The sequence below is a fragment of the Clarias gariepinus genome, chromosome 2 (assembly GCF_024256425.1).
Source record: "Clarias gariepinus isolate MV-2021 ecotype Netherlands chromosome 2, CGAR_prim_01v2, whole genome shotgun sequence".
NCBI classification, from domain to species: Eukaryota; Metazoa; Chordata; class Actinopteri; order Siluriformes; family Clariidae; genus Clarias; species Clarias gariepinus.
The window spans coordinates 37329673-37338919 of NC_071101.1; positions in this window are offsets into that span (position 1 = coordinate 37329673).

Genomic DNA, 9247 nt, shown 5'->3' on the forward strand with positions numbered 1-9247 from the left:
TATATAAAAAGTAAATGAAATGAATATGTGCAAATATCGATGAATGAGGATAAACATTAGTGGATAGACTACAGAACATGACATGTGCAATGAGTTATAGCCACTGAAAGTGACAGCAGTGCAAAATTGATTGGTGCAGGACTGAGGTAGTGTAAGTCAATGCAGATAAGAATACATAATGAGTAGATAAATAAATGTCACTGTAAACATTAAGTATGTTATGAAGGAGAGAAATGTGTATAACTGAGGATGAGTAGTGGTTAAGGGACCATCTGACCAAGAATTCCAATCATGTCCGTAGGCACCACAAAAAGGAAGGAGTTAAAGCAGTGTATGTCCCTGGGAACAAAGGATTTCCTGAGTCTGACAGTAGAGCAGCTCTGTGATAGAAGTCTGCCCCTGAAAATGCTTTTCTGCTTGTCAAAAATTCCATACAAAGGGTGACTGGTGTTGGTGAACAGCATGTTGTTCAAGGTCATCCTTTCCCACACCAGCTCCAGTGAGTCTAGCTTAAATCCTACCACAGATTCTGCTCTCCTGACCACCTGTACTGTACTGCACTATACTGTACTGTATAAGCACTATGTAAGCAAAGTGAAAGCACCACCATTGGACGCTGGAGCAACGGAAACATGTTCTCCAGAGTGATAGATCACTCTTCACTATCTGGCAGCATGATGGATGAATCTTAAAATCGGAGGATGCCAAGAGAATTCTTCCTGCCAAAGTCCAGAACACTAACAGTAAAGTGTGATGCAGGACAAAGAACAGTCTTGGGGCTGATTTTAGGGTTTGGGTTCCATGAAATACAATATATGGACAAAAGTATTCAAATTACTGTAAATTATTTAACTTTGTGTTGGTGTTTCCATCAGGCCCCTTATCTCTAGTGAAGAGCAATCTTAATGCTTAAGCATATCAAGACATCCTGGATAATGATATCATTCTGCCATATTGAAGTATATGCAATTAGATACAATGTCATTGTAGGTTTGGCCAAATACTTTTATAAATAAATTGTATGGTAATCTTAACTTTACATCATTAAAAAAAAAAAAAAAAAAAAAAAAATATATATATATATATATATATATATATATATATATATATACAATTTAATAAATATATATATTGTGTACACAATGCACATATAATGTTATCAATTGATGCTAATATTTTTTCAATCCTGTGTTGTATTGCTACTGCAAGGAATTAATCATAAAATGTTAGTACTCTTTTATTTATCTGTTTAAAAAGAGGTCTCAGCTTTATTTGGTAGTCAGTCTTCATTTGATTGAATTTGGGTACTCTAATTCCTCATACACTAAACACATCATACTGCCAATATTGACTGCTTTCATTTCCTTATCAGGAGCATGGAGAGGTGGAGAGGCCCTTATAGGGTAAAGCCCTCTTCATTTACATACGAGGCATTGACCAATCTCTCACTCACCCACGCACGCATAAACACACATCCACACACTTATGCCTGAGAAGCTGCAGACACCAACATTAGGGATTTAATGTAACATTTATCTACTGTTGCATTTTCTTCCAATTCAGGGCTTTATTGCTTAGCGCTCGGCTAGACGCATCACCCCGGCGTAGGGGTCGCCTTTAGCCGGCTTCAATAAGACCTGCTTGTTGATGGCAGACTAAATTGTTCTTCACAAGGGGGCCAAAGTTCAACACAGCGTAACCATAGCAAAGCATGTCCTGAAGGTCACGCGCTGTGTCTAACAACCTGCAGTCCCAAGCAGACTAACACCAGGGCCTAACACAACCTAATTACTCAGACATCATTTTTATCCCACGTTATCTTAAAAGGCTTTACAGCCACCGCACAGAGACAAATATGTCATAAACATAAACATCCATGTCTAGTCTTTATCTAAATCCTTTCTATTTAGTTTTAACCAGGCAGCTTTTCATGCAGGAGATGAAACAGGCACGCTGCTTCTTTCAAATGAGACCACTGCAAGACATGCCGTGTCACAATTGTGCTGCGGATGACCTCCAGCGAAAAATGAATAATTCAAAAGAGTGTAATTGAAAATGCAAATTTGTGGTCTTTGATTGAAACCTGGGATATAATTTGGGTGACAAATATAAAGTGGGTTTAACAATAAGGCATTCTGTTAAGCTTTGTTAGGTAGTAATCCTACTAGCGAGACAGAAAGACCCATAGCCTTTAAGGAACGTCTCACCCACTCATACATTCACACATTCACATTCTCTCTCTTTTGTTAATTGAAATAAAGGCTTATGTAAATTCCGACACAAAAAAACATATGTCAAGGTTAAAGCACCTGAACTGACAAGTACTGAAATGACTGACAGGAAAGCAGTGATGTCTGATTGTTCTGGTGAAAAGGCAAGGATACCACAGAGACCAGGGTCTTTTATTCCTTTGAGCAGATATTTTATTGACAGCCTCTGAAATGTGAGAGAAACAAATTCTACCAAATAAAAACATAAAAGGTCTTCACAGCCAAAAACCTTCAAGTGTAAAATAAATCGAAAATACTTACCATTGCATAAGTTTACACACCCATTTATAATGCGGCATGTGATTCTGTGAGTATTTACCGATCACATTCAAAGTTGCACTCAAAAGTAAATATTATAAACCTCTTATTAATGAAGTAATTCAACTGTTTACCCACCGACATCATCTTATCCTGTATACAGGGTCGCAGGGGACTGGAGCCTATCCCCGGAGATCTAGGACATGAGGCGGGGTACTCCCTGTACAGGGTGCCAATCCATCGCAGAAAACACACACATACATTCACACACTACAGGCAATTTGTGAACGGCAATTAACCTAACCTGCATGTCATGCAAACTTCATGCACAAAGAGACAGGAATCAGCTGGGAATCGATCCTGGACTCTGGAGGTGCAAGGCGACAGTGCTAACCACTACACCACTGTGCCGCCTTGTTTCTGTAACCTTTTTAATCTTCTAGGGACATGCTGACTGACATCATCAAAAAGCGTAACAAATGAGGCATCATATTGATGTTAGACGGAATGGTTGTCCCTCCATAACTGACAAAAGGACGAAAAGGCTACATTCACTTTACAAGCCGAATAGTTGTGTTTTTTGTTTATTGTTGTTGTCAAATCGGATTTGCATGTCATGACAATTAATGTTTATAATTACAAGTGGCTTTTTGGAAAAAAAAAAAAAATCTAATGGGTGCCAAACAAGTAGTCTGCTTTCATGCACATCAGTGTGTAATATGTTCAGGAGCTCCAATCATGAAAGGTTGATTGTGTATTTTGGGCTTTACCTTTTTTATGAATTATTCGCTGATATAAAGTGTATTTTTATTGTGTATTAACTTCTATGACAGAAGCATAAAATCAGAATGCATAAAATGTACTCAAACAAAATAGGACTTGGCTCATGTGTCTTCACTGTGTTTGATTATCCCATAGGATAGCTGTCAATCAGTCAGTCTGTTAGAAGTGACAGCCCAGTGTTGTCCTGCGGTGTCTAAGGAACACACACACACACGCACTAGTACAAGGTCACAGCATGCAGTTTTCCTGTCAAACATGGAGTCAATCACTATGAGCAAGAACACAGGAGGCTGCAGACGCCAGAGAAAAGAGGAACACATGACATTTTTATATTTTTAATAGCTATGAACAGACGGTTAATATTGTAAACAAAATCTTCAGCACAAACAAACAAATGTAGATGCTCCCAACACGTAATTGTATAAATAAAAACCTGGAGGAATGTATTGATTGAAATATTATAATCATTGAAGCAGTTACCTGATGCATTGTTTTTGCCTGGAATGAAAGCCGGCTAAATTGCCCAACTTCCAAGTCCTTTTCCTAGTTCATTGTAGATTCCAGCTATAAAGGGATGGTATTGTTGGAAAGCTATCACAGGGTTGTTTCTAACTGTTCTCTTCTTGCTGTATCCATATAGGGTTGTCTTTTTGGGCAAGGAGAATTGTACAACATACAGCTATAATAGAAGAAAATCCTGAGAATTTAACGCACATTTATTTTATTTTGGGTTTTCTGAAAGAAAAAAAAAACAGGCTTAAAATGATACATACAGAACACATAATATTTGGTTAAATATCCCTTTAGCAGATGCTGTTGGCCCCCATTAACACGCTTCTGGCAGAATTCTGGTTGGATATTTGTCCATTCTTCTTGGCAGAATGTGACTGCGCCTGACTCTTAAGCACAGTCCACACATTTTTGATTGGGTTCTGGCTCCAAAAGCTTCATGTTATCCTGCTTTATCTATTCCACAATCACTTCTGATGTGAGTTTGGGGTCATTGTCCTGTCGAAGCACTGAATAGTGTCCAAGTTTTAACCATCTGCACTAGCAGCAAAACAGCCCCAAAGTTCAATTCTACCAACATGATTGACAGCTGCTAGTGTTCTTGTCTTACCTTTACTCCTCCAAACATACCTCTGATCAAAACAATCCTCCACATTGTTTTACTATACAAACGTTAATCAGCTTGAAGGTGTTGATTTTGGAACAGGATCTACTTTCACAAATGGCAGCCTTTCAGTCCATGGTGATGTAAAACTGGCTTGACTGCTGTCCCTGGCATGACACTGGTGTCCCAGCAACTTCCAGTTCATGGCAGGTCTGTGCCTGGGTGGGTTCTGGGTTGTTCCTGACCATCTGAACCCACTTCCTCTCAGTTGGGTCTTCTTGTAGACTATGTAAAATAGTTTGAACTGAGTTTAGAATCTACAATTGTTTAGATATGCATATTAGATTTAGCATCACTTTATCCATCAAGTACACAGGGGTTTAATTTGGCAGATCAGCACAAATATTAAAGTCATATGCAATGTTGTTTTTATCTCTATAATTCCTTTTTGAGTATAATTGATTTGGGTGTTAGGATGATAAAGTTTCAGCTAATACAATATACTTAGAGCTGCCTCTGTAATTGTGATGTTCTTACCAATACTTCTATTAATATAATCATAACTCCATGAAATAAATAGTGAGCATAATCCAAAAGCAGCTGATTGCAGATGTTGTAACAACAGTACAAGATATAAGACTAGGACTTAATTCTAACATCATTGCAAACGAAATCAATTTAAATTGTTAGCCTGGAGTCCTAGTGTAAAGTTATCTTTTAAACTGGAAAATGTTAAATATTTACAAACAAGGAAAGTAATCTAAATCTTAAAAACAAAATGTTTTTTATTCCATACAAGAGTATTATTTATTGCAATAAAATCTATGATAACTGTAGTGCTAGAGCTACGAAGGAGGGCGTATGCATTTGTTGTTGTTGCTGTTATCATTTGATAGGACTGTAGCTTGATGAAGATTGAAATCTTTAAATATTGGGAATAATTCCACTTTACGTTTAACATAGATTGTAGCAGTCATAAGGAGAGGATGGAAACTGAAAGATGGAAAGCAGGTGTGGAGTGAAAGCAAGTGATTAAAACTTTGGCATGGAGAAATGATTTTAAAAAAAACAACGATATTTTACTAAGGTCTCTAGTATATTAAATTCTTGGATAAAATTCTTCTTTAGAATTAGTCAATAACAGTGTTTGCTTCATCAAATAAGACTAACAAAAGAAACCCCTTAAAAAAAAGGAAACAAATTGTAGCAGCTCATGATGGATTTACCCATAATAAGATTTATGTGAACTGTAGCCTGGGAACTTCATGGCCTTCATGGAGTTGTAAGGGTATTCACATTGCTATGCCATGCTTGAGGGGTTCATCATGACCTCTAGCTTGATTTGGTCTTCTATTCTCCGTGGTAGAGCATTCAGCTGGACACGATTAGATGTGGAGATGAGCAGTAGGAATTTTCTCTGAGATAGGAATCCTCAGGTTGGGGTGGCAGATATAAAATAGGGAAGAGTAGAGACTCATGATTCTGCCTTCCAGCAGGGCAGTTGTTTTTGCCATTAAGCCAAAACACTTTGCTGGATCAATAGATATCTGACAAGATGGTTGAGGGATGAGAGGAAGCATCTTGGTCAACCCAGCTGATGAATTAGTACATTCAGGTGGGAAATCTGGTGCTCAGAATGGTTTTGGTTTAAATTGATGTTGTTTTGTTAAAAAAAAATATATGGTTCTTCTCCACCATGTGGCATGAGAGCTAGCTCACTTAGAAAGTATTAGACCACTTATCTACTTAACCCAACATATATGTCTTTCTCTGGAGCTCCAGCTTGCAGAATACATACATATACAGTATACTGTATATATATTTATATATACAGTATATGTACTGTATGTATTCTGTAAGCTGGAACTCCAGAGAAAGACATGTATGTTGGTATATATATATATATATATATATATATATATATATACAAATATATACATATATATATATATATATATATATAAATACAAATATATATATATATATATATATATATAAATACAAATATATATATATATATATATATATATATATATATATATATATACACACAGACACAAACACACACACACACACACTCGAGCTGAGGTTGCATTGTTGTCCAGGCAGGTGGCAGGTGTAGGCCCATTCTGCTTGCAACAGAGGCAAGCACATGTAAACAAACCAGGAAATTGATGAAAGGATGAATGAATGAAATGAATAACTCCCCAGGCATGATGCAGCCGCAATTAAATCTATTCACTCTCTCCCTCTCATATAGCACGTGTCCGTGACAACCGGTGACGCAATGTTGCCAACGATGACGTCCTCTCTACCGGAGACATGCTACATTATTAAACAAGGCGTGATGTGTTGAGAATCAGCGCCAGCGTTCCGACAGAAACGACATGGTAAGTTTGTGTGTGGCCTGACCTCAGCTTAGCCGATTAGATCTCTCATATGGTTGACAGACTGCATTGACACAAGCACACAGACACATACAGTACACATACACACACATGACCTTCTACCATTTCAGGAGATCTCTACTGAGCACACCTTTTCAAATGACTCAGTCCTCACTGTCATAGTTAAAACAAGTCCAACTCAAATGTCAGACAAGTGAATGTTCTCACTTCATGATGTAATGGGGAAAAAAAGCTTTGAATGTAAGAACCTTTCATTGCTTATACTGTAGGCAGCCCAGTAATCAGAGTCTTAAAGCTCTCCTTGATGACTCAAGTGTGGGATGCAAGTGCAATTTCTTGTGCATATTTCTTTCTCATGAAGCATCCAAATTGCACCTCTTTACAGTAAATAAAGAAGAGGACTTGGAGTGGAGTGTATTTACGGGCTGCCTGGTACATGGTGATTGCAGTGAGATGTAACACACACCCACAAGTGCAACGACAGCCATTTCGCTGCAGAGGACACAATCTGACATAGTCAAGCAACGTTCAAATCATTGTGTCTTAGTGTTTAGCGGTTTCATATTAGAAATCCAGGGTTTGGGGTTCATATCTTGCCCCTCTGGTCTGTCTGCATTGAGTTTGCATGTTCTCCCTATGCTTGGTGGGTTTCATCTGGATACTCTGGTTTTCTCCATAAGCAGCCCATAAGCTTTTCTTATATTATGCATTTGACCAGACAGTTAAGAAAGTGCCCAGTGGTCTGATTTAGATAAAATCAGATAAGTCTTAGAAGATTTTTTCCGACAATCAGATAAAAAAACCCATCAAATGCTTAAAGTGGTAACACCACTACTTAATTGGAAAATTGATTTGTAACCCCTGTCAACTTCCTGTTCAAATTAATGACAATGAATGCCGTTGGGTTTGTCAGGGCTAGACGGCTCCATCATTTCCAGTCATTCACGCCATCTTCAGCTTCATCCCATGCAATGTCCAGGATTGTTAGATCGTTGATGAAGGTGCGTCTCCATCTATGACAAGGGCGTCCCTGGCAATGTTTTCTTTCAATCTCATAGCCACTTGGGGATTTGATGGCCCTCTATCTAGAGGACATGACTGGTGAGGCATATAGTAGTCTCCTTTGGGCAACTGCGACATGGAGGATACACATGTCACTTCTCCAGGGCAATTCTAGATTGGGGTTTGGGCAAAATACCGGATCTTCAGCATAACAGTAACACATTAATCTTCTTGATAGTCATTTGCTGGGTTTCGCTAGCATACCGAAAAGGGCGGGGGGATTACAATGAAGATGAAGAGGTGCAGTTTGATCTTGAGGGTGCTTGTCAACAACGAGCAGATGTTTTGTATCTTTTGGAAAACAGCTGCTATTCCAATTCGACACTTAACGCTGATCTCTGCGTTTTTGCTTCGGCAAGCCTGGATGTAAAAGGTTGGGCGTTGCAACCCAGCGTTGCAACCCAGCCCCATAAAATCTAAATTGCTACAGAAACTATAAGAAAATCCTCAGCCATCTACGTGATATTAAAAAATGTGATTCATTAGAGCAAACCACCTCCTTTCATTGCTCCATGGTCCAGGTCTGATGTTTACATGCCCATAGTAGGAGCTTTCAGAGGTGGTCAGGGGGCAGCATGGCCACTCTGACCAGTCTACAGCTACGCAGCCCATTACACAGCAAGATGTCATGCATGCATGTATTCTGTCACCTTTCTGTCAGAGCCAGCATTGACTTCATCACCAGTTGTCCTTCCTTGGACCCCTTTTGGTACAGTAGGTACTAACAACTGTCATCAGGAATGACCTTACAAGAACTGCGATTTTGGTGCTGATTTTACCCAGTTGTCTAGACATACCAATTTGTCACTTGTCAAAGTTGCTCAGATGCTTAAGCTTGCCCATTTTTCCTGCTTCCATCACATTAACTGCAAGAACTGAGTGCCTAATAAATCCAACCCCATGGCAGGTGAAATGTGTATGTTCGTGTGTTACAACCTTTAGCCCAGTCACCAAAGCACTTACCATAATGCTGACAGGGAGGCAGATGTCAATATGGGATGATTAGTGCCCACCATAACCCTCCTAAACATAAAGATTGACGGTCTCTGGGTCTCCTTTAAGTTCTCTTAGCTACTGATTGATGTGCTTTAAGAAGTGATACGGCAGTGATTTGAACTAATGCCCCTAAATTCCTTGGTGCAGCAATTCTTCTTCCAAAGTTTCTTACAATCTAGACAAGCGATTAGGACATTTTAATACAGGGTAAACCATGGCAATGTGTTCCTTGATGAAATGTCACAAAGAACAGATTCTGATCATATTAAAATATTAATTTTATGATTTAAATTAAAATATTATCTGATAGAATATGATTGTACAGTATGTGTCTTCACTGTCCACATCTGGAGGTA